This window comes from Aedes albopictus, chromosome 1 (genome assembly GCF_035046485.1).
Source record: "Aedes albopictus strain Foshan chromosome 1, AalbF5, whole genome shotgun sequence".
Taxonomy (NCBI): domain Eukaryota; kingdom Metazoa; phylum Arthropoda; class Insecta; order Diptera; family Culicidae; genus Aedes; species Aedes albopictus.
In genome coordinates, this window is record NC_085136.1 from 31,869,598 (window position 1) to 31,896,450 (window position 26,853).

General features: G+C 41.0%; 1 protein-coding gene and 1 long non-coding RNA gene across 7 annotated transcripts in view; one reads left to right on the forward strand and one right to left on the reverse strand.

The window, feature by feature from the left end:
• The first annotated feature begins 736 nt into the window (after positions 1–736).
• Positions 737–26,853, forward strand: part of LOC109428474 (uncharacterized) — a 40,604-nt gene continuing 14,487 nt past the window's right edge. Inside the window, exons 1-2 of one of the 6 annotated variants that reach the window (XM_019704245.3) lie at positions 23,819–23,837; positions 23,901–24,367. The gene's annotated coding sequence lies outside the window, so the exon portion shown is untranslated. Of the gene's footprint in view, positions 2,924–23,772; positions 24,401–26,853 lie in introns of those variants that run through there. The other 5 variants (XR_003892644.2, XM_062844319.1, XM_062844318.1 and 2 more) reach the window with 5 other exon arrangements.
• LOC134284867 (uncharacterized) lies at positions 23,122–23,627 on the reverse strand. The gene is made up of 2 exons (XR_009995983.1): positions 23,500–23,627; positions 23,122–23,404 (listed from the first exon to the last, which is right to left on the reverse strand). It is a non-coding gene; the product is annotated as an uncharacterized LOC134284867 (long non-coding RNA).

Sequence of the window (26,853 nt, forward strand, 5' to 3'; positions counted from 1 at the left end):
CGTTAAAATGCACTAGCCCACAAAGCGACATGAGCGCCAAACGGCCAAAAACGGCGAGCACTGGAAACAAATATGACAACACAACAATGTAAAAGATGGGACGCTAGCGCCGCGCAACGGGAGCATAACCACATACTCCGATATAACCGTTACAAAGCTTTACACAAGGTAGAAAGCGAAGATAGACGTCTATTCTCTGTGCGTATACCACGTTGCCTTGGGTAACGGTAATTGTTTTTCCTTTGTCATGGTAACACAACAACCGCCCTCGACTCTATCCACCTTCGCAATTTTTCCATCTACCAGGCTGACAGATTTTACGGGGCTTTCGTTGAGATCCTCGAGAAATCCTCGCTTACCGCACATGTGCCGGGATGCCCCAACTCCACAATCCACTCACCTGAATTCGCTTGTCCTCCCGCCTTCAGGGCGAACGTAACCACATCTTCACTGCGTGCAGTCTTTGCTTTCGGCGAACGACCTTTCTCCGATTCCGTCTCCTTGGCGTACAACTTACACTCCTTCTGTTTGTGGCCAATTTTCTTGCAAAAAGGGCTCACAATTATCTTCTTCTTCCTCGAAAAATCCACACCGAGTACATAGTTGGAATTCACGATAGACACTTTGTTTCCTTCCATGGCGCTTCTGAAATTTTCCACGCTTCGTTTGCTTCGTGCCCACAACCCTTTGGGTATTCGGAGGTATAGAGAAGTTCGACTGTACTGATTGACGGTTTACTACATACTATTTTATTTCATGCTAATGACAAATTCATATAACTTCATAGATTGCTACGATTCGTAATATCTAACACTATGATTGACAGCGAGTAGCGTCAAAAGCGCCGCCTTCTTGTGACCATTCAAAAATAATGTATTGGGGTATTAGTATTAAATCTATGGTATTAGGGTCGCGAATCGCAAGTTTCATATAGATTGTTGCTATAACCGAGCTATAACCGTCACAGTTTTACAAGCCCTTGCCGTGGAAACTCAGGTTGTGAGTCGAAAAATTGAATTATACTTCATAATGCTACCGAAATGAGTTGTATTATGAACCATAAAGCAACTGTTTGCTATAAGTAGTGCGAAAAAGTAGGCCGTTGTGATACTGAAGTGGCAAGTGTATAATTAGTTTTATAGTGCTGAATTGCGAAAAAAATCTTCACTGTGGTTACCTCTAACAACACAACCCTGCTGCGTAAATACTGAAGCCTTGATATTGTATTTTCGTGTGGTTGTCGAAAGAATATCTGCCAAAGTTCGTAAGTTGAAATCGCATTTATCAAGAACAGGTTATAAGACGCAAACTGCCACGTGTAGCATAGTTGTCCCTTGTTGATAGGGATTCTCATAGATTCTCATTGGCAAAGGTAAGTCGGAATATCTGAAATGACTGACTGTTTTCCACCTGATGTGACGAGAATTAGCGCCTATGACGAAGTAATTTTTTACCCTAGTTAAATTGTTACTGTATTCTAGTCCTGTCACGGTCGCCATGTCATGTTTTGAAAATTTTTAGAAAAATCAAATATGGATTCAGTTTTGCGCTTTCTTGCCAAAAAAATATGTTTTTTTTTGGAGTAGTTTGACTTACTAGTAAAAATACCAATCCTTGAGTGTCCTTTGTTTGAGATAGTTGGCTTAGATTGTGAATAATCCAAGTTCTGGTGTGGATAGTAGTCACGAAATCTTCTCTGCCTTTCTATTTGGATTAAAATAAATAAACGAAAGCCAATTTTCTTGCAAGTGCTACCACGTGCTGCCCACAAGTATGCATCGCAGTTCATCGAGTCGATTGACAATGGCCCTAATCCTACGGGTGGTCTAATCCATCATCCAAGGCCACATAATGACACTCAAACAATCCCTTTGGCCAATCTTTTGAAGTTTAATGCGCGAAATTCCCCACCGCACTTCATCGCTGGCGGAAACCAGTCTTGGTCCGTGCCGTACCGTGCGCCGTAACCAACCGCTAATCCACTGGAAGTGCATTATCGTTCCGTTCGGCTGCTAGCTGTTCTGCGCGCAATAATTTTGCGAGCTTTTATACAGCTCATTTGCGAATACACTTTTGCTTGCTGTCCGTTTGCGTGCCGTACCGATGAAAACACCCATGACTAATTCGATTTCGTAACACAAAATCTACCAATGACATAAGTCGCGGGAAAAGAAGACAAGGTGAACAAAGTAGGCCTGCTGGAATGGTTAGCTCCCCATGGTTGGTGGCGATCCGCCGTGTGATCCTAGTTGGCGGTGGCGGCGGTCGGCGGCGTCATTCAGTAATCAGGTAAACAACCGCCTATTTTTGTTCATGCAACCACCTCTGACCGAACGGCCACACCGTCAGGGAGAGGGACTTAAGGCTACTTACGTGCTTACGTATGTACTATGGTACACCTTAGCTGGAGGAAGGTCTCTATTATGAATGACATTTCCCGTACACCCCCTTGGAAACCAAGCGTCGCAAGTGGAAAGTGGTTCTGCGCGAGCGCACTGCCTCCGTTGGGGTTGAGTAGTTATTCACTTTCACTGACCGATCCCGGTTCAGTCTGGCAGCGCCTGCCGAACGAAGTGGTCAACGGAAAAGTGAGAGGATTCCCCCGGAAAAGAAAGTATGGAAAACGAAGACAGTACCAATCAACCGCTGTACGCCCGGGATGCTGAAGCCGCCGGAGATGTGTACGAGAAGAAGAAGGGAACTCCCAAGTGCGTACGAGTGCTCGTAGTGTGTATCTATCTGTTCACGGTATCGTTTGCGGCGTTACTGCTGTCCGCGTACTACATCTTCTTCTGGAAGCCCACGATGGACGGTAACGGCCAGGACAGTCCCGAGCGGTTAACGGCTTGCGATAACAACGGTTAACGGCCGTTGGCGACCCATCATCATTGCCGCTAGTTCTAAGTGTTTCAGTAGATTTAAGGTGAGTTCGCAATGCAGAACAACGACGGTAGCAGCAGGCCATGCGTTCCCATGGAGGCGCATGGTGTGTTATTCTAGAATAGTTTCTTTGTGATTTACCTAATTTGATGCCTTCTTGTTATCGACGTCGATTGCAAAAACCTTGAGAAGGGATTGTTCATTCATTAGAGTTTGTTTTTTGTTCTGTTTTTCTGTGACAAGCGAAATTACGCCACTGACTGTGGTTGACAATAATCCTATTAAGTGGTGGAATTATTTCCCGCGTACGTTGCCCGTTGACTTCGGTCGCTATTGATGTCTAGTCCTAGAAGTTATCAGTCGATGGGAAAAGTGGCGTTCCCTCGGGGGAGTTATACAACAACGGCACTACATGTACCTATCCAATATTAATTTATAGGTATTGGATCCGCCACGGCGCATGATGCGATGGGAAATTGTGCATCATTTTCATACGGTCTGGTCAGCTGATTGGAGTTGATTGACGCTCGGGGCTTGCAATTTAGGCATCACGGTATGTCATGAAATTTTTAAACATATGATTTGTTTTGCGATCATAGTGTGTCATGGGCGTTTTTGCATACATCCTGATGTATGAATAGAAAGAATGCTTTCTTTATCTAGAATGTTTGATTTTCTATGGAGAGTTTCTATTTTTTTCTGGGTACCAATAGAAAATGGGCCGTCGGATCACATTGAAGCTCACTACAGAAATGTCTCTCCAAAATTTCCTTTATATTGCTTTTACGCTACCACCCTAATTAATCTAATCCAAACTTTTTTATTCAATAACATCGTGCTGTAAAGGATCTGAGTTAAATTATCGGTTGGCGAAGTATCATTTTGTCAGGAAGAATTCACAGCATTTTCCTGCCCTTTGTAGCATATGTATTTTCTCATAATTGATTCAAGGCTCCTTACGCTATCGAATAATACAAATCAAACCAGTATGCAGTATTCTCGTAGGAACTCCGTAAATACTACCAGAATCCAATATCAGGAAAAAATCTAGGAGAAATTCATAAAAGAATGCAGTAGGAATCCCAGCAGCAATCTGGGAAGAAATCTCTGGAGCAATCTATAAAAGAATCCTGCAATAATTCTTGAAAACATCTTAAGAGGAGTTTCTGAGAGCATCCTGGAGAAATCCCGGAAGGAATCCCAGAAGAATCCATAAAAAATCTTGAAAGAATTCCTGGAGAAATTATTTAAAAAAATCTCAGAAGAATTCCTTGAAAGAATCTCGGGACAAATCCATCAAGGTTCCAAAGCGAAATCTCTACAGGAAATATGTGAATAACAATCCGGGAGCTTCTTGACAGCTGCCGAACAACGTCAGCGTACCTAAAAATTTTGGTCCGGGTGGTACTGTCAGATTCAAAGCGGCAAGCGCTACTTTTGAAAAGGATGGAAACCGACAATAACAAACCGAACAAAATATATTAAAACATTCAACAGAAACCTTTATTTGTTGTTTCCGCTTTTTTGTGGTAGATAAATGTAAATTAAGTGCGGCATGATGAATTTGTTTACTATAAGCGAAAATTATATCTATAAAACAAGTAAAGGCAAAATAGTCGGCTTTCATAATATTAATAAGAAACTCATGTTTTCTTCTAGTGCGGTTATTAAGCACCAGCAAGTAATAAATTAGGTTACTTATGCTAACATTTTACAGCTACATGTCTGGTGGCCAAGCCAAAATAGAAGTTAAAAATAATCATTTGCAGATGTTATTTTTTTTCGCGTTTGATCTTCGGTTTGGTCTAGCATGCGCAGTCACCAATTAATATGGAAGACCATTTAAACATGTGCTTTTATTACATTTCTTACAACAACAAAAAGAAAAATCAAAATAATTTCAATTAAATGAACATTAGTTTTTGCGCTTCTGTTGAATACGTCCTTTTGATACGAAACGCTAGCCTCTTGTTGGCTTCCACTCACCACGAAACAAAAATGTGTTTTCGCATGGACAAAAATTGTTGCGTCAGTGAAGGATGGACCCGTTGTTTACGAACAGTAGCGACATCTGCGATTTGCAAGTAGGTACGCGAAACTGAGCTCATCTGTCAAGTAACGGGGGGGTTGGTGAATAATGAATGATGCAATCGTGGAAGAAATCTCTGATAGAATACCTAAATGAACATTGAAGGTATTCCTTAATACCTGAAACTATACCGGAACGAATCCCAGAAGAAATCAATGAAGGAATCCCTGGAAGAATCCTTGGAAGAATCACTTAAAAAAACACCGAGAGGTCTCAATGAAGGAATCTTTGAAAAAACTTCAGAATGAAATTGCGGTAGGAAACCATGAAAGAATCCCAGCAGAATTCACTGGAAGTATCCCTAAAAACTGAGTGTTTGCAAAAAGCATCTCAAAAGGAGTCCTTTACAATATCTTAGAGAAATTCTTGAAAGAATCCCGGGAGAGATTTCTGAAAGAATCCTGAAGAACCACTGAAAGAATGTCAGGAAAATCCGTGGCGGAACCTTTGCAGGAATCTCGGGAGGAATCCCAGACGGGCTTGGTGGTCTAGTGGCTACCGCTTCTGTTTCATATGCAGAATTTCTTGGGTCCAATCCCTGGTCCGACCCCTTACTTTGCATCTTTCTACTATAGTAGAAATAGCTATCTTTCTCTCTCTCTCTCCTTTCTACATACCCAAGTTCATATACATCGCTAGAACAGAAGGCCGTTTCCCTTTCTTCCAACTTTCACAGCACAGTGTTGATCTATCATACAACGCCTATAAGTTATGCAACCAAGCAAACTGTGCCGCTTCTCCTGTAGAGTAACCTACGCATAATCTATCACCTAATTATATCCCCTATCCATCGATCGCATCACCGACCAAACGTAACTCCCAGATCTGACATCCTACCCTACTAACAAAATACCCCATCCGTGCTGGTTGTGGGACGCAGAGTACTTTCGGTCTCCAGTAGCAACAACAATTCCCTCTCAATTGGCTGTAAGGACTTGGCCAGTGCCGATGTTGATCCAAAATGTTCAAGTTGCACTTTGAGAATAAGTGGAGTGTCCCAGCCATTATTCAGTTGGACGTCAGTGTAATTAACACCAGTCAGATCATTCACGGAGAAGTAACCATTGACATGTACCTACAGTCAGTTTAAGCTAAGCTAAGCTAAGAGGAATTTCGGAAGCGACCCCTGAAAGGATCCCTGATGTAATATTTGAAAGAATCTGAGAGGAATTTCGAAGAAATACTGGGATCAATTCCTAAAAGAAAGCCGGTGAAGATCAATGAAGGAATCACGGAAGAAATTTTGGAAGGATTCCCTGAAAAGATTCAGGATGAATCCCAAAATGGAATCCCAAGGTAAATTTTTGGAGAAATATCTGAAAGTATGCCAGAAGAAATCCCGCGAAAAATCAATAAAGAAAATGAAATCTGAACAAGAATCAGGAATTCCAGAACAAATCTTTGAAAGAATGCCTGAATGAATTTCGGGAGGGATTTCTATAGGAAACCTTGGAAATCAATGAAGAAATCCCGGAGATAATCAATTGGGAATGTCTGGGAGAAAACTCTGGAATAATCCGTAGAAAAAGTCCGGAAAAAATCCTTCAGCAATTCCGAGACGAATCAGTTAAGGAATCCCTGAGAGAATGTCGAAGAATTCCTTTAAGGAATCCCTAATGAAAACCAGAGTTGGATTGGATCAATCAATGAATCCCAGAAAAAATCCCGGGGGAAATCGATAAAGAAATTCAGGGAGGAAAAAGAAAAAAAATCTAACGAAATCCTGGATGAAATCAATGAATGAATGAAAGAAATCTCTGAAAATATCTAGGAGGAATTCCTAAATAAGTATCGGCTGGAATACCTAAAAAAATACGGAAGAGTCCTGGGAGAACCAATGGAGGAAGTTTCTCAGGAATTTCTGAAGGATCACATAACACATGATGAATCCTGGAGCAATCTCTGATTCAGTCTCGAGAATAATCTGTAATAATCTTAAAGGAATCTTTGATAATGCCAGAAAATATCACCGACGGAATACCACAACAAATCCCGCTAAAAATGCTGAAAAAAAAAATCAGAAAAAAATCTGGGAGAAATCAATGATAAAATGCCTGGATGAGCACTTCCAGCTCAACGCACAAATTCGCATAGACGAGACCTTTTTCAATAAAAATTTAGTTTTGCTTTTGTATGAGCTCATATTTGTTTTGCAATATTCTTTACCTAACTTTTGACAAAGGCGTATAAAAAAAAAACATGTAATAAACGCATGTAAACATGTAAACTAGCGCCTTCTGTTGCCGATATTGCACAACGCAGTGTTTCGTGAAACATTTCCACCAGGGGCGATGGATTTTCACGAAAACTGTTCAAGGTGTTACGTCTGTTCGTCTGTGGTGGATCTACAGGGGATAGACAAAATGATCGGGACAGGCAAAATTGTCAATTTTCAAAAAATGTCCAATTAGCTGTAACTTTTCGAAAAGTGCATCAAATATTCTCAAATTTTACTGTAAGTTGATCAACTAGTTGTATATCAGTGGACAAAATTTGGAAAAGATCGGACTGTTCTGCACGAAGTTCAGAAAAAGGTAGAATTATCCGATAGCTAACTTTGAGCTGTTATATCTCCGGATTCAATAAACCGAATGCAATGAATTTTTGTCCATTTATGACTTACATAATGAGCTCTGAAAAACGATTGATCCAACTTGAAATTATTAACAAGAGAAAAAGTTATAGCGATTTCATTATTTTCTGATTTTTTTGGTAAATTGGTCTATTTTTAATACGCATTACTTTTTCAATGAACTGCCGCCTAAGCTGTTATTTTCTTTCAAAACATATCTGCATTCAAAACAATCAGAGGGAACTTAAATGAACTATTATTAGCATCTTGAGTTTTGTGGAAATTTAAGAAAATTTGGTATTTTATTAGAAAAAAATAATCTAATCGTTATAATTTTCTTCCGTGTTAAGAATTTTAAATTATGTCAAAAGTTTTTCACAGCTCATTATATAAGTCATAAACGGTCAAAATTTCATTGAATTCGGTTCATTAAATCCGGAGATATAACAGCTCAAAGCTAGCTATCGGATAAATATACCTTTTTTAGAATTTTTATAACTTTGTGCAGAATAGTTCGATCTTTTCCAAATTTTGTCCACTGATACAAAAATAGTTGATCAACTTACAGTGAAAATTTGAGAATATTTGATGCACTTTTCGAAAAGTTACAGCTATTCGAAATTTTTTTGAGAGATACATATAAAGATGGCGTATAAAGATGGCGTCTTCAACAAAACCGTTGAAAAGTGTAAGAGCCATGTATCGAAAAGATGTTCAGTTACAAATTACCGCATCCAGCAGAATTGGGGTTTTAAATTTAGAAAAATTCAATGATTTTATAATTTTATACAAAAGAGCACTTTTTTTTGAGCCACTATGATTTTTTCAGATTTTTAGAACTTTGTTTTGTTACCTAAAATCAATTTCAAAGAGATTTTTTCAAATCACCTTTCGACAGCTGGGCAACTGTTTGACTGCTCTGCCCAGTACAAAATCCGACGAGGGGTGATTCATCAAATCGCTCCCATATAAACTTCAAATCGATTTTTAAATAGGTTCCCGGGCACCAAAATTCATTAAAATTTGGGTTTCGGCTCAGTTTGGCATGCAGATTCAGAATATGGAATTATCTCAACACCGCTAAAGAAGCCAATTGGAACGCAGTAGGCTACGCGCGCGGGTGGCTGCATGGTCCACTGCACGAATTTATTCTGGCCTGCTTACTCTCACAGAAAATTTGACGTTTGAGAGGTGTCGACACCGCTCAAACGTCAAATTTCGTGTGAGAGTAAGCAGGCCAGAATAAATTCGTGCAGTAATCCATTGTCTGCTTGCTGTCACGTTTTTTCTCGGTTCTTCGCGATTTTCAATTCGGACGGCTTAATCGGCTGGTGGTGCTGGCCTTTCAGCAAATATAGAAATGATTTTTTTGGAAATTATTGTGCTTGTGATTGTTTTACGCGCAATTGTAATTAGAAGTTAATTGGAAAACATGAAGTGGAATAAATAAGTACGAGCAAGTTCTAGTGTTCGACGCAGAGCATGGTTCGCCATCGGTTTCGTTCCGCTGTTGATACATAATTTGCATAATTTGATTAACGTGTTGGACTACCAGTTAGGTTTTTCGTGAAATTTTGAAATCTGGATGGATTAATTGTGAGAAAAAGTGTGAAATTTTACCGAGAAAATTCCAATAATTAATGCAGATGGGTAATTCTCGCTGAGACCGGCCCACTATTTACACCTTGTCTTCAAAAATGTTTAAGGTGCCGATTTTCTGAAAGCCCTCGCCTAAAAAGTAAGAAAAATGCATTTGGTTACTCAAATTGATGGACCCCCCGTTAGTTAGAGCCACAACAATTTTTGCAGACCCCTCGATTTTGGTCAAATGGTGGCCGACCCAACTTTTTATTATTGTAAATAATAGCTCTATCTTTCCTCTTTTCAACAACAATTCGTTTTGAGGTGGTTGTTGGAGAAACTTTCGAGTTATAACGGTTTATGTGAGCCACCATTTGACCAAAATCGAGGGGTCTGCAACAATTGTTGTGACTCTAACTAACGGGGGGTCCATCAATTTGAGTAACCAAATACATTTTTCTTACTTTTCAGGCGAGGGCTTTCAGAAAATCGGGACCTTAAACATTTTTGAAGACAAGGTGTAAATAGTGGGCCGGTCTCAGCGAGAATTACCCAGATATACTGAGTTACAGAGCGTTAATGATTAATCATAAATTGAATCATGATTAATGATTAATGATTATGATTAATCAAAATCATTAATCATAATCACAAAAAAATCTCATTTAATCATTAATCATTAATCTTAATCACACTGTTTTTGCAATCTAATCATTAATCAGTAATCATAATCATAAGAAGAAATATTAATCAATCATTAATCATTCATCACCAAAAATGATTCATCATATAAAATTTATGATCCAATTTAAATTGATTCAAATGCTGTTCTAAGTAATATAATTTATGATTCTTTTTTCAAAAATCTAGCGGACAGAGTTACCTTTTACTTTTGAAACTTCAAAAACACGTTTAACAATAAATATATTTTAATCATTTCCAGTTTTTTGTGATTGATTAATCATGATTAATCATGATTTTTAATCAATGAGCCATTTTTAATCATTAATCTAATCAATAATCACAGATAAAACCAAATTTAATCATTAATCATCATCTTTAATCATCCTAAAAAGCAAATTAATCATTAATCATAATCAATAATCACCAAAATTGGAATTTTAATCATCAATGATTAATCATGATTAAAATTTTTGTTAATCATGAACGTTCTCAAGTGTTACGCTGTTGAAAATGTGTGTCCACCTTGTGGCAGTGCGGATGAATTTGCTTGCCTTTTGTCATTCAAACTGTGCCACAGGACACGAGATACGCGAAATGCGATTCAGATGAAAAATTAGATTAAGGCTCAAGCATCCGTCTTCAAGTTATAATACGAATCAAACCACCAGTTATCAAGATTCAGCTACTGGGCGACACTGAAGCAGGGAAATCGCTTCTCAAGTGGATCTAACGATGGACCATTCAAATTTGGTTAGAATGTTTCATGCTTCTTCTTTTACTTGTTCTTTTTGTTAATACCCTTATTGCATATATATTGAAAATTCGCCATTTTCAACATCCGCTCATCTATTGGAAGTTGCTTCAGTTCTGGGCTCTTTCTAAGTTTATGACTGGACTTAATAAAATGCTTGCAAGGACTTGGCCAGGTGTGTGGAGTTGAGTGGGTCTATGACATTGTAGATAGTAGCGAAATCAGCAATGTCAATGGATATATTCAACTTTGCAACTCCATCCAAGATTTGTGCAAGTATTCATGCTATGCTATGCTATGCTAGTTACAAATTACCGCATCCAGCAATGATGTGAATTGTATCATAGATATCTTGATCTAAATATACAATACTTCCCGTATTTACCTATGAACATATCAACATGAATATCTATTTTGCAATTTATCTCGATAATTCGTCATTTTTATTGATTTTTCCCGTGTTCCCATTAAGGAATTTTCCTAAGATTCATTCAGGAATTCTGTTAAAGATTTATCTCGGGACACCTTCCGGCATTCTCTGGGGTATTCATCACGATTGATTTAGGATTCTTTTAGGGATTTTCCTGGATTTATCTGGGATAAATTTCTCTTCATAAATTTCTCCCGGGCTTTCTCCGGTGTTCCTTCCAGGATTCTTTCTCGGATTATTCCCGGGGTTACATCAGAAATTCCCCCAGGATTCCAAGGTTTTAAATATGCCGAAATTCTTTTAGGAATTTCTAACCGGATTTCCATCAGGGATTCCTTCCATTGATTGTCCACAGTTTTCCTTTAGAGATTTCTTCCGATATTCAGGAATATCTTCAAGTTTTGCTTTCGACATTCGTTTAGGAATTTCTTTCAGGATTTATTTCTGAATTTCTCCTGGGATTCCTTTCGGGATTCTTTTCGGGGTTCCTACATTAATTCCTCTTGGAATTCCTGTAGGATAGGGTTTCATCTCCAGGGATTCCTCCAGGATTATTTAGAACGTCTATTCTGGGATTCTTTCAGAGATTCCTCAAGGATATTGAATGGAACTCCTTCTGAGATTCATATAGGGATTTTTTTAGGATTACAATTGGGATTCCTTCGGATTTTTTCCTAAGTTTTTTCCTCGAGATTTTTCAGGAATTTCTCCCATGCATCTTTCATGGATATTTTAAGGGATTTCTTCAAGAATTCTTCCCAGGTTGAATCCACTTTGATTGATTCTTCTCGGATTTCTTTAACCATCCGTAACTCGCGCGGCTGACTACCTGCGTCAGCTCCACGCTAATGTTGAGTACAAAAAACGAGATTTTTCAACGTGTTGTACAAAATACAACAGCGCGATCGCTCGAAGGTTAAAGGTATTCTCCCGAGAATTTCCGTTCAGAGGATTTTCTATCAATCCTGGCAAAAATCTCTGATGGTATCCCAGGAGAATTCCCTACAGGAATTCTGGAACGAATATCAGGAAGAATTTCGGCTGGAAACTCGGTAGGAATCCCTGAAAGAATCACAGAAGAAATCTCGAGATAAATTTGTGTAGAAATCCCGGAAGCATCCCGAACGGAACACTTGAAATAATCCCGGGAAGAATCTTTCAAGGAATATCTGCAGGAATCCTGGCTCTTATACCGAAAAGAATTCCCAGTCCAACAGTGATCGTATAAGATGTCGAATAAGATGTTAAAGTGGAGACGAAATGCATACATTTTACATGAGCCTAAATGTAGCATGCACGTATATGGCCTCCACTTTATCATCTTATGCTACATCTTATACGATTACTGGTTGTCTGGGTTGCCATTGAATTCTCTGAACATATCTTGACAGCAATCTATGAAATAATACCAGAGGAATCCGTGAAGTAATCTCAGCAGGAATCCCTGCAGGATTGCCGGATAAAATTCCTGCAAGAATCCTTTCAGGATTTTCTAATACAATCCCGGCAGAAATCCCTGAAGTTGTTCCTGAAAGAATCCCGTAAAAACACCTTATGAAAACCACAGTGGAATCAGGCCAGTTATTTTGGCTGGAAGCTGAGCAGGAATCCCAAAAAGAATCGTAGAAGAAATACAGGAAAAAACTTTTGAAGAAACCCTAAAAATAAATCAGCAAGAATTTTTGAAAAAATCCCATCAGAAATTCTGGCACGTCTAACAAGTAAGTATTTATTTGTTAGCAGTAAGTCACCGTGACTTCTGTGCAACAAAAACCTGCGCCACCGTGATCTTCCGTGACAAGTGTGTTACTTGCGTGGGATTCTCCCAAGAGTGCTTTCGGGATCCCTCAAAAAAACTTCTCCAGGGGTTCCTCCAGAGCTTCTTTTCGGAATTTCTCCAAGGGGAGAGCTCTTCTAGGAGCTCAAGGATTTTTTCCAGGAACTTCTTCCGAAACTTCTCCAGGAATTCCTTCTGAGATTCTTCATGGAATGCGTCCCGCGATTCCACCGAGAATTCCTTCTAGAATTTCTTCAGGAAGTCCTTCCAGGTTTTCCCCCAGAAGTTCCTTCCGAGATTCACCCAGGAATTCTTCCTGTGATTGCCCCCGAAGTTCCAACTGTGACTCCTTAGGGATTAATTCAGAATTCCTTGAGAGGTTCTTTCTGAGATCCTTCATAAAGCTTCTTCGGAAAGTTCTTACCTAGGATTCCTTCAGGAACTCCTTCCGGGATTTCACCGGGAATTTCTTTTTGGATTCCTCCAGAAATTTGATCCAAGCTTCAGAAATTCCTTCTTAGATTATTCCTGAGGTTTGTGCAGGATTCCCATAGAAGTTGTCTCTGTGATTCTTTCAGGACTTAAAGGAATCTTATTAGATTCCTGAAAGGATTCCTTCTGCCATTTCTTAAGAAACGCCTTGCGTAATTCCGTCAGGAGTTTCGAGAATCCTCCTAGAATTGTTACTGAACTTCTTGCAGGATTTTTTCCGAGATTCGTCCAGGAGTCGTTTTGAAATTCTTCTAGAATTGTTTTCAGGAGTTCTATTAGAAGTTTTGCACGGAATTCCACAAGGAGTTGCTCCAGGAGCTCTTACTGATATTCTCCCAGAAGTTTCTTTTAGGATGTTTCCAGGACTTCCTTCTGGGATTCCTTCTAGCATTTTTTTGCTCAAGAAGTTTCTCCTGGGACTCCCCAAAGAGTTTATATTAATATTTATTAACTACAACTTAACTAAGACTAAACATGTAAGTTTCTAATACTAGTTTTAAATCTATCTCTGCTAACATTAAAATCGAAATCACTGACATTTAACAAATTAAAACACACTTCTAATGGATGATTCTGACTTCTGACCAAACACGTACATGCCTATTGAACAAGAACAAGGAACGGGAACGGGTACGACGCACAGGAACGAGGAAGCTGGCTTGTTGTGGTAACTCAGGGCAGTTGACTCAAGTTCCTTCTGGAAATCCTCCCTTTGAGGATTCCTTCTTCTGGGATTCCTCCAGAAGTTCCTTCTTGAACACCCCCAAGAGTTGTTCCACAAGAAACCATTCCTAGAGGAGGTATCCCGGAACTCTTGGTGGAATCTCGGAATCCCTTAGAAGAATCCCAGGCACATTTCGTTAGAATTCATGGAAAAATTGCTGCATAAGTCTCGGAAGGGATCCCCGAACGAAATCTGTGTGAAAGATCAGAACGAATTTCTGGAGCAATCTCGGAAGAAATGCCTTTAGGAATCTTCTTCGTCTTCTGTATTGTTTTTGGGTGGCTTTTCAGTCTAGCGTTAAATCAAGGCAAGTGCTACTTGTTTAATTCCGACGTTTCGGCCATTGGACTCGGCCTTCCTCAGGGGATCTGTTAATTTATTATTAAGTCATGACATTGTACATTTAAATTTGACGAAATATTGTTTGTATTCAAATAGTACTACATATCTACATTCCAACTGGAGCTTGGCCTGCCAATCTTCAACTTAGTGCTCCTTGAGCACTTCCACAGTTATTAATTGAAGGGCTTTGTTTGCCTGCCATTGCATGAATTTGTACATTGTGAGACAAGCGCAATGATATACTATACCCAGGGAGTCGGAAAACATTTCTCGATCGGAACGAGAATCGAACCCGCCGTCTCCAGGTTGGCGATCTATAGCCTTAACCACTAGGCTTCTGGAGATCTTTCAGAAATCTTGAGGGGAATTTAAGAAAGAATTTCAGTAGGAAACTAGGAACGAATTCCTGGAAAAACTTGAATGAATTCATGGAGGAATCCCGGAACAGATTCCTGTAGAGTTCCTGGAAGAAAGTCCTGGAGAAATCCTGCAACTCCCGGAAGAATTTCAGAAGGAAATCATGAAGACCTATAGGGAGAAATCTCTAGATAAATCGCTGAAATAGTTCTTGAAGGAATCCTTAATCTAACCATTCTAGGCATCGCAGAAGAAACTCATCTAAGAATGCTAGAAATAGCTCCCTGAGGAATCCCAGGAAGAATACTCTGTGTATTTACCACCGACGAACCGACGTGACAGTGGTGATTCAAAAGTGTCCCCCCCCCCCCCCCCAAATTTAACGGTCGACCAGCGAAGCGAGCGATCGCTTCTGTCAAATCAGCGCAGACGCGAACCGTTTCCTATATGAACACACGGGGGTTCGGTGTCGAGCTATCAAATCATCGCGAGCCGTTATAGAGTGTTTGACTATTTTTCATCATGGCGTCGCGGACAACAAATTTAAATTTATTTGTTCTAGCTGTCACGTCGGTTCGTCGGTGTATTTACTTTGTGTCCTGGACCTTATGCCGCTTTCTTACACACTTGCCTTGTGCGCTTTTTTCACACTCTCTAAATATTCTTGACTTCTAAACCATTCCACGAACAAGTAACAAGCTGAATCAAGATGCTTTCTTTTTAATTCTTCTTCCGATGGAAAACACTTCACAGAATACTGAAAACTTCACCGGATGGCGTAGTGCCACGAGTCGCACCACGACTCCGCCTGCCAAATCATTATCACTGCGTAGCTAAGAAAAACGGTGATAGCAATTTTAAAGCGCAACCGCTCGCGCGCACAGCTTGCTACGATAAGGAATAGTTATCGTTCAAGAAATGAGCAAGCATTTGATTTTTCTTGACCTCAGTACGGAGCTGAGAAGAAGCGTCAAATCAAATGGAGCTTGCTGTGTTAAATTTTGTTAACCATTCCGGTCAAGGAAAAACAATGCACTGAACGGAAATTACTTGAGTTATTTCGTTTGAGGTTCACACCTAGCATTAAGCTATGCATTGATCTCAAACGAAAAAGCTCAAGTAGGTGTGTCCAGAAAACGGACGTTCCATCTCAGCTCCGTACCTACTGCAAGCTGAACTGCAGTCAAGAAAAACGCAATACTTGCTCATTTATTGAGCGATTCCTTGTTTGAATTTCAAACTCATTCATTACCTGCTCTTCTTGTCTTGGCGTAGCATTCCAACTGGGACAAAGCCTGCTATTCAGTTTAGTGTTCTATGAGCATTTCCACAGTTGTGAACTCAGAGCTTCCTTTGCCAATGGCCATTCTGCACGTGCATATCGTGTGGCAGACACAAAGATACTGTATGCCAAAAGAAGCCAAAAAAAGTTCCTGTACGAGTAGTTCCTGGACCGACCGGGGTTCGAATCCGTCACCCTCAGCATGGTCTTGCTGAATACCCGTCCTGCGCTTCCCGCATCGGTTATAGGACATAAAACTTCTTGCGATCTGCGCACCTACCATAACATTTTCCAGCAAGTATTTTTCCAGTGAATGAAATATATTCCGGAAAACGATTATTAAAGTTAAACAAAAAAAAAAACAAATCTGCAGTCAAATTCATTTCACAAAACAGTTATGCGAGAATGAGAATACGCAACGCACGTGGTGAAGGAAACAGATTGATGGTTCAATCAACAAACAACCATGCGTCTCCACCGGTTTATACATACACTACCCGCCATAAATATGGAATCGCATCGCCTAGTATTGCAACACCCCAGTTGAATATTGCAGCACCCCCAGAAAGTTTGGCATCACCTGAAGACTTCATCACTTTCTGAACTGTATCTCAAAAACCGTATCACCTGCATAGTTTAGACCTTCAGCAAAGTTGATCAGAGGACCTATGGCTATCAAATGGTGGTAAGTTTAGTGCGTAATTCCACCGCTAGGTGGCGCCAGTGCGCGTTTAAAACGAAGTACTTTGACATGGGTTATCTCATGATTCTGACCACCTAGAATGTTCGTGTCTTCGGCAAAGTTGACCAGACGGTCTATGGCTATCAAATGGCGGCAAGTTTAGTGCATAATTCTGCCGCTAGGTGGCGCCAGTGTGCGTTTAAAACGAAGTACTTTGACATGGGTTATTTCATGATTCTGACCATCTAGAAAGTTCGTGTCTTCGGCAAAGTTGATCAAACGGTCTATGGCTATCAAATGGTGGTAAGTTTAGTGCGTAATTCCGCCGCTAGGTGGCGCCAGTGTGCGTTTAAAACGAAGTACTTTGACATGGGTTATCTCATGATTCTGACCACCTAGAAAGTTCGTGTCTTCGGCAAAGTTGATCAGAGGTCTATGGCTATCAAGTGGTGGTAAGTTTAGTGCGTAATTCCGCCGCTAGGTGGCGCCAGTGTGCGTTTAAAACGAAGTACTTTGACATGGTTTATCTCATGATTCTGACCACCTAGAAAGTTCGTGTCTTCGGCAAAGTTGACCAGACGGTCTATGGCTATCAAATGGCGGTAAGTTTAGTGCATAATTCCGCCGCTAGGTGGCGCCAGTGTGCGTTTAAAACGAAGTACTTTGACATGGATTATTTCATGATTCTGACCATCTAGAAAGTTCGTGTCTTCGGCAAAGTTGATCAAACGGTCTATGGCTATCAAGTGGTGGTAAGTTTAGTGCGTAATTCCGCCGCTAGGTGGCGCCAGTGTGCGTTTAAAACGAAGTACTTTGACATGGGTTATCTCATGATTCTGACCACCTAGAAAGTTCGTGTCTTCGGCAAAGTTGATCAGAGGTCTATGGCTATCAAGTGGTGGTAAGTTTAGTGCGTAATTCCGCCGCTAGGTGGCGCCAGTGTGCGTTTAAAACGAAGTACTTTGACATGGTTTATCCAAGGGGACGGCAACCTATTTTTTCACTATGGAGTTTGACAGGTTGGATTGTGCCTCCTTACGTGGAGCATAAATTTATGCTCCAGCCAAAATATTTACCAACACAGTCGTGAAATTTGAATGTTTACCTTTTTACGAGGGATATCGGTGCAAAACGCTTTCATCACATTAGATCTCATAAAAGTGTTGATCATGAAAAAGCGGCATTAATTGATAATTTTCAATTTCAGAGTGTCGATGTTTAGATAAAGTTCCTACAGAGAGTGGGAATTGCTTGTGAAATGACACAAAACACCTCCTTTCGCAAACTCTGTTCGCCAAAGTGCGTTTTTCCTTATTTTCTCCGGCTGCTGTATTGAATGAATGTTGGTATTAGTGAGCACTGGTTGCGCATGATAAGCGGCAACAAAATCAGATCACCTTAGCACCCCCGTGGGTTTATCTCATGATTCTGACCACCTAGAAAGTTCGTGTCTTCGGCAAAGTTGACCAGACGGTCTATGGCTATCAAATGGTGGTAAGTTTTGTGCGTAATTCCGCCGCTAGGTGGCGCCAGTGTGCGTTTAAAACGAAGTACTTCGACATGGGTTATCTCATAATTCTGACCATCTAGAAAGTTCGTGCAAAGTTGACCAGACGGTCTATGGCTATCAAATGGCGGTAAGTTTAGTGCGTAATTCCGCCGCTAGGTGGCGCCAGTGTGCGTTTAAAACGAAGTACTTTGACATGGTTTATCTCATGATTCTGACCACCTAGAAAGTTCGTGTCTTCGGCAAAGTTGACCAGACGGTCTATGGATATCAAATGGCGGTAAGTTTAGTGCGTAATTCCGCCGCTAGGTGGCGCCAGTGTGCGTTTAAAACGAAGTACTTCGACATGGGTTATCTCATAATTCTGACCACCTAGAAAGTTCGTGTCTTCGGCAAAGTTGACCAGACGGTCTATGGCTATCAAATGGCGGTAAGTTTAGTGCGTAATTCTGCCGCTAAGTGGCGCCAGTGTGCGTTTAAACGAAGTACTTTGACATGGGTTATCTCATGATTCTGACCATCTAGAAAGTTCGTGTCTTCGGCAAAGTTGATCAGACTGTCTATGGCTATCAAATGGTGGTAAGTTTTGTGCGTAATTCCGCCGCTAGGTGGCGCCAGTGTGCGTTTCAAACGAAGTACTTCGACATGGGTTATCTCATGATTCTGGCCACCTAGAAAGTTCGTGTCTTCGGCAAAGTTGATCAGACGGTCTATGGCTATCAAATGGTGATAAGTTTAGTGCGTAATTTCATCGCTATGAGGCGCCAGTATGCATTTACAACGAAGTATTTTGACAAGGTTTATCTCATGATTCTGACCACCTAGAATGTTCGTGTCTTCGGCTATGTTGATCAGACGGTCTATGGCTATCAAATGGTGGTAATTTTAGTGCGTAATTCCGTCGCTATGGAGCGCCAGTGTGCGTTTAAAACGAAGTACTTTGACATGGTTTGTCTCATGATTCTGATCACCTAGGCCATACGCCGCAGTTTGTTACGCCGCCGGTTTTTATTTTTCGCGCCGGTGATCAGTGCACAAACAAAATTAATGTTGCATTCCTTCAAGGATTCCTCTTGAAATTCTTTCGGGGATTTCTCCTGATACGCTGTCGTGGATTTCTTTTAAAATTCCTTCTGGGTTTCCTCCTGGAATTTCTTCGATGATTTCTTTTAGAATTCCCACGGAGATTCCTCCTTGATTTCCACCAGGGATTCCTCATAGAATTCCTCCAGGAGTCCTCCTGAAACTTCTTCGGGGATTTCTCCTAGTGTTTCTTCGGAGATTTATTCTGAAATTCCTATGGGGTTTCCTCTTCCCCCTGAGATTTCTCCTGTAATTTCTTCGGAGATTTCTCTTTAAATTTCTTCAGGATGTCCTCCTGGAATTCCGTCGAAGTATTCATTCTGGACTTCCTTCAGGGATTCCTTCGGAGATTTCTCGTTGAATTCTTAAGGAGATTTCTTTTGGAATGCGTTCGGGGTCTCCTCCTAGAGTTATTTTGGGGATTTCTCCTGGAATTATTTCGGGGTTTCCTCCTGACATTCCGTCGGGGATTCCCCCTGGAATTTCTACGGGAACTCCTCCAGCAGTTACTTCGGAGGTTTTTCCTGGATTTCCTTTGGAGTTTCCTCTTGGAATTTCTGTTGTGATTCCTCTTCGAATTTCTTCGGAGATTGCTCCAGAAATGTTCCATTGAATTCCTCCGGGGATTCCACCTAGAATTCCTTCGGGGTTTCCTACTGGAATTCCTTGGGGAATTTCTTATAGAATTCATTCGGAGATTCCTCTTGGAATTCCTTCGGTGATTCCTCTAGAATTCCCTCAAGGATTTCTCCTGGAACTCTTTCAGAGGATATTTTTCGTTGATCCGTTATTGAAATCCTTTGGAGATTCTCACCCGAATTCCCTTGGAAGTTCCCACTGGAGTCCTGCTGGAATTTCTTTGTGGATAATTGCTGGAATTCCTTTGGGAATCATGCAGGATTATTTTCGGAATTTGCTCTTGAAATTCTTGCGGAGATTCCTCCTGAAATGCCTTTGGGGATTCCCCCTAAAATTCCTTCGAAGATTCCTCTCAATTTTGTCCACGGGTTCCTCATGAAATTTCTTCGAGGATTCCTCTATTTTTTTTTTTCGATGGTTCCTCCTAGAAGTCTTTTGAGGATTCCTTCACGAATTACTTTGAAAAATTCTTTCTGGAATTTCTTTGGAGATTCCTCCTGGACATCCTTCATGGATTTCTCCTGAAATTCTTTCGGGGATTCCTTTTGATATTCCGTCGTGGATTTCACCGGGAATTCCTTCGGGGTATCCTCTTAGAGTTCCTTCGGGGATTTGCCTTGGAATTCCTTCGTGGATTCCTGCTGGACTTCCTTCAAAGTTTCCTCTTGATATTTCTTCGGGTATTCCTCCTGATATTCCGTCGGGGATTCCTCCTAAAATTAACACGGAAACTCCTCCTGGAATAACTTTGAAGTTTCCTCTTGGACTTTTTGTGGCGATTCATTTTTTTATTTTTTTCGGTGATTCCTCCTGGAATTCCTTAAATTCTTCATGGAATTTCTTCAGCGTTTCCTTCTTGAATTTATTCGGTGATTTCTCCAAGAATTCCTTCGGAAATTCTTTTTAGAATTCGTGGATTCTTCCTAGAGTTCCTTCAAGGATTTCTTCGGGGATTCCTTCTGACTTCCTATGGGAATTCCTCTTGGGGGTTTCCTCTTAAAAAACCTTTGAGGATTCCGCTCGCAATTCCTTCGAAGATTTCTTCCGAAGTTCTTTCGGTGGCTCCTCCTGAGATATCTGCATAAACTTCTCCTGCAATTTCTTGGGAGATTCCTTCGAAGATTCTAAAATTACCACCATTTGATAGCCATAGACCGTCTGATCAACATTGCCGAAGACACGAACATTCTAGGTGGTCAGAATCATGAGATAAACCTTGTCAAAATACTTCGTTGTAAATGCATACTGGCGCCTCATAGCGGTGGAATCACGCAGTATACTTACTACCATTTGATAGGCATACACCGGCTGATCAACTTTGCCGAAGACACGACTTTCTAGGTGGTCTGAATCATGAAATAACCCATGTCAAAGTACTTCGTTTTAAACGCACACTGGCGCCACATAGCGATGAAATTACGCACTAAACTTATCACCATTTGATAGCCATAGACAGTCTGATCAACTTTGCCGAAGACACGAACTTTTTAGGTGGCCAGAATCATGAGATAACCCATGTCGAAGTACTTCGTTTGAAACGCACACTGGCGCCACCTAGCGACGGAATTGCGCACAAAACTTACCACCATTTGATAGCCATAGACCGTCTGGTCAACTTTGCCGAAGACACGAACTTTCTAGGTGGTCAGAATCATGAGATAACCCATGTCAAAGTACTTCGTTGTAAATGCACACTAGCGCCACATAGCGGCGGAATTACGCACTAAACTTATCACCATTTGATAGCCATAACCCTTCTGATCATCATTGCTGAAGACACGAACATTCTAGGTGGTCAGAATCTTGAGATAAAGCATGTCAAAGTACTTCATTGTAAATGCACACTAGCGCCACATAGCGGCGGAAATACGCACTGAACCAACCACCATTTGATAGCCATAGACCTTCTGATCAACATTGCTGAGAACACGAACATTCTAGGTGGTCAGAATCATGAGATAAACCATATTAAAGTACTTCGTTGTAAATGCACACTAGCGCCACGTAGCGGTGGAATTACGCACTAAACTTATCACCATTTGATAGCCATAACCCTTCTGATCATCATTGCTGAAGACACGAACATTCTAGGTGGTCAGAATCTTGAGATAAAGCATGTCAAAGTACTTCATTGTAAATGCACACTAGCGCCACATAGCGGCGGAAACCCATGTCAAAGTACTTCGGAAATACGCACTGAACCAACCACCATTTGATAGCCATAGACCTTCTGATCAACATTGCTGAAGACACGAACTTTCTAGGTGGTCAGAATCTTGAGATAAACCATGTCAAAGTATTTCATTTTAAATGCACACTGGCGACACATAGCGGCGGAAATACGCACTAAAATTACCACCATTTGATAGACATAGACCTTGTGATCAACATTGCTGAAGACACGAACATTCTAAGTGGTCAGAATCATGAGATAAACCATGTCAAAGTACTTTATTGTAAATGCACACTAGCGCCACATAGCGGCGGAATTACGCACTAAAATTACCACCATTTGATAGCCATAACTCTTCTGATCATCATTGCTGAAGACACGAACTTTCTAGGTGGTCAGAATCTTGAGATAAACCATGTCAAAGTACTTCATTGTAAATGCACACTAGCGCCACATAGCGGCGGAAATACGCACTGAACCAACCACCATTTGATAGCCATAGACCTTCTGATCAACATTGCTGAAGACACGAACTTTCTAGGTGGTCAGAATCTTGAGATAAACCATGTCAAAGTATTTCATTTTAAATGCACACTGGCGACACATAGCGGCGGAAATACGCACTAAAATTACCACCATTTGATAGACATAGACCTTGTGATCAACATTGCAGAAGACACGAACTTTCTAGGTGGACAGAATCATGAGATAACCCATGTCAAAGTACTTCATTGTAAATGCACACTAGCGCCACATAGTGGCGGAATTACGTACCAAACATTTCACCATTTGAAGGTCATAAACCTGCTGAACAACTTTGCCGAAGGTCTAAACTTTGCAGAGGATACGGTTTTTGAGATATAGTTTAGTAAAAAATAAGGTTTTCAGGTGATGCCAAACTTTTTGGGGTGCTGCAATATTCAATTGGGGTGTTGCAATACTAGAAGATGCGATTCCATATTTATGGCGGGTAGTGTACATACTTAATCAAGAGAGCATCATAGCCCACAGATAAAGAACCAGGCGTTTCTAGGAAACCTACATGCTTCCTTTGATGCTTTTACACCGTCAGCAAGTTCATGCTCATCGTTTTAATCATCGGCGAAAGAAATGTAACACAAAGCATCGCATTCCATTGACACATTGCAATATTTTTGTTTGAAACAATCCAACTGGAAATCTCCAGTCAATGGCCCAAACCGGAACACACGGTAACCAAACCAGTTGAAGAAGACGCATGCGTCCAATCCAAATCCAAAGTCCGATGCTGGAAGGAGATGTTTTGTTTTGTTATCATCTCCACATGCAGTCTGCTTTGTTGTGTTTCGGAGAAGAGCGATCCAAGTAGGTTTCTCTCGCCTGAAAGATGTATTTATGATGATTTTATTCTGGCTGCTTCGATTCCAGAACCGGGGGGGATTTCAAGAAGAAATCCAATCCAAATAATGATTTACCTTGACTTCAAAGCAGGGGGCATTCGTAAAAATGATTCGAACTTGCTACTATCCAGATGCGCCTATACCTAATTCCAATTTCGATACACAAACAGAGAGCAAACCAGAACTGCGAGAGAGAGAGTATTCCACGTGTGGAGTCGTAGCCGAATGCAGGAAAAGCGAACCGAGCTGGAAACTCTATCGCGGCGCCCTGTATGCGGTGTGAATTTTCCGCACTTGTCCTGTCGTCATCGCGTGTCGTCACTTCTCGCAGTCAGTCAGTAGCAGGCTAGGCACAACCAGTTTCACTCAGTCAGTGAAAACTTTCGATTCGGTACGGAGTGCTACTACGATCGGTACGCGCGGGAGCTACTCGAACCGCATCAGGGTTTGCTTGGATTAAATTCTATTCTTTTTAGTACCGCAATGAGCCGCGAAACGCGCAAATGATTATTCGATGATGATCCGGATCGAGTTGAGTGGCTGGTGAAAGGAATTTTAAAAGCAATATTTTCGCATTTTACGCGCTCTGGCTGGGGGTATATGCTTAATCTCATCCGACACGCGAACGCACTTCAGGAAAAGAGTGTGGCTGACGGCCAGGTCTGTGGACTGGACGTGGAAAAGTGGATTTTGTCGGGAAGAAAAGATTGCAAAGATTTGCATATGGTAGTAAGGAGAAGACGCAGGGCGGAGAAGTGAGAAGATTTCCGTGGCGAGAAGTGTGTGCTTATACGCTTTGGATAAACACGAACCAGATTTGTTATTCTACCGTGCCTGAATACATCTACGACTACTAATCGAATGTTTGCTCACATAAACGAGAGAAGAATTACCATTGAAGGAGGAGGAAAAGCCGAGCCGTAGTTCGGGAGGTTGGCAGGAGGCGAGCTATAACATACTTATAAATTATTCATACGTCGGTCAAACGGACGAGCATCGAGTCCATTTGAGTAATGCATGTCTGCTCTCCAGAAGAGTGTTTTATTGGATCAATCAAAACAATTTTCCTGGCTCTGCTGCCTGCCAGCGAACTCGTAAAATATATTGATGGATTCTGGCGAAAACGTAGCATGCGTGGCAATAATTCATCTGTTTTACGACGACGTCGACGATGAGTTGCAATCTGTCAGGACAGGGCCGGGATTAGGGAGTGATAAATTGAGGAACCCTTCGCAGTAGGCCACCGACGACGATGTCCGACATACATAGTAGCCCAAGAGTGCGATTTTCCACCCATCCCATGGCTTACTTCGCCTTTCCTTTATCAGCGGTGACATTCCCAAAGAGAAGAACGAAAAAGATTTCATCCAGTCACGCTAGAAGATAAGAATCACTCAACGCCAACAATGGGAGAGATGTAAAACCATGATGGGCGGCGATGGCAGGTTCCCCTGTCCAGGATAAAATGTTAAAGGGTGTTCCTAGTATACTCGAGCACGCCGTTTTCCCAGCTGTGTGACTCATATTGTGTGTGTGTGTAGCTGTAGGTATGGGCTTGTGTGTGAGAATTTGTTGCCGCACGATTACTTGAGTGATGTGGACTAATTCGAGTTTTCTTTTGTTGTTTTCCTTTTGCCGCATGCTAGGGCCCACTGGAGGCCCACTTTAACATTGGCATCGTGCACGGATAACTACTACACTATGGAACAGAATTGAAAACTTTGCGATGAAACTATATATTATTAACTTTTCCAATTGTTGGCCTGTTTTATTTCATGTCACTTCCGTGACAAGATTGACAATTGTTTCAACAACTTTTAGCAAACAACTGCACAACTGGGACTGAGCTTATCATCACTGTTTTATTGTTCGGTGCTTTCAACAAACAGAATTAACAATGATGAAATTTCCTTCTCATTTTGTTCATTTGTCCATCTATTATGTATATCTGAGGATTCGAGAGTTACAAGAGCAGTGTCTTAGAAAAAAAGTTGTATGGTTTATCAATGGCTTAACGAGATTACGAAAAAACACTCTTTTCGTTATTTTTTTTTTGTTTTTCAATATTTTTCTACCAAATGTCGACACAAAAAAAGCGCATATCCTTCTAATTCAGGGAATTGATAGGGATTGTTGGAATGGCCACCTGGTTCCGGAGTTATTCCGGAATCAAAATGTGTGATTCCAATGACCCATTACCCATTTTGATTCCGGAATAACTCCGGAACCATAAGGGCCATATAGAAAAGAGTGAATTTACGATATGAGAATAGTTCAGTTTTCAGACTTAAGTAGGAGTTAATGGGGTCAAAAACATTTCCGGCACAACAGGTAAACAAAATTATGTATTACATACCTAAATTCACAAGGAAACGCCGGTTTTCGTCCACTTCTTTCATCAGAATCAGAGATATTGGATTGTGTGAACTTGTTGTAAATAGTGATTGTTGTGAAGATTTTCTGCCGGAAAGTTGATTTTAAACAAGTCTACTGCACCTTGTCCGGCGCCAATTCCCGGCACCAGTGCTGAACTTCCAGCAACATCAATTGGGAATGATTTTTCCTAGGGATGTTTTACAAAGATTTATTCAGGAATTTTTCCTGGGATTTTTTTCAGTGGTCTTCTACAAATTTGTCATGGGATTTCTTCAAGAACTTCTATTCTGCCCCTATTCGCATAACAGTCCCATATTTGCTGGGTTTCCTATTCACATGGGACTGTTGTGCGAATGAGGGCAGTATTGGTCTATGTCTATAAAATCGAATCGTGGATAGTGTGGGCTTCGTGGCCGAGCGGTTAGCGACGCGAGTGGTTTAGGTGCCTCGTGAGCCTCGGAGTGTGGGTTCGATTCCCGCTCCAGTCGGGGAAAAGTTTTCGTCAAACGAGGAAAATTCTCGACTGGGCCACTGGGTGTTATATGTGTTGTCCGTTGTCTAATGCTCGTAATGTTCAGTCTGTGCGGCCTCTGGCCACGATACTTCCATTGTCATCTCCAGAACTGCACGTCCTTCAAATCGGCCTTCTGGTTCGATGAATATCCTACACACCTAGAAAAAATCATGTAAATTTAGGTGTCCTGAACCTGACATATACGAGCGTCTTCTAAGCCTCAAATTTTGAGGTCAAAACGTATAAATTTACGTCTTCCAGGTCTTGTATTTTCTTAGCGTCTAGCAATCGCTAGAACAAATCTGATACATAAAACATAAAAGTAAAAGATTGACATGCCTGGATTCGAACTCAGGATCTGTTGATTGTGAGCCACATCTTTTACCTTTCGGCTATTTCACCAAGTCAGAAGGTGGCAGATGAGTATGATACTGATTCTACGTTTCTGGTGAAGTGGATTTGTAACGCAACCAATCAGGACTTCATGATGCGCGTAAAATTGTGTCCAATTTGTGATTCCGTCTTGAAAATGTTTACGT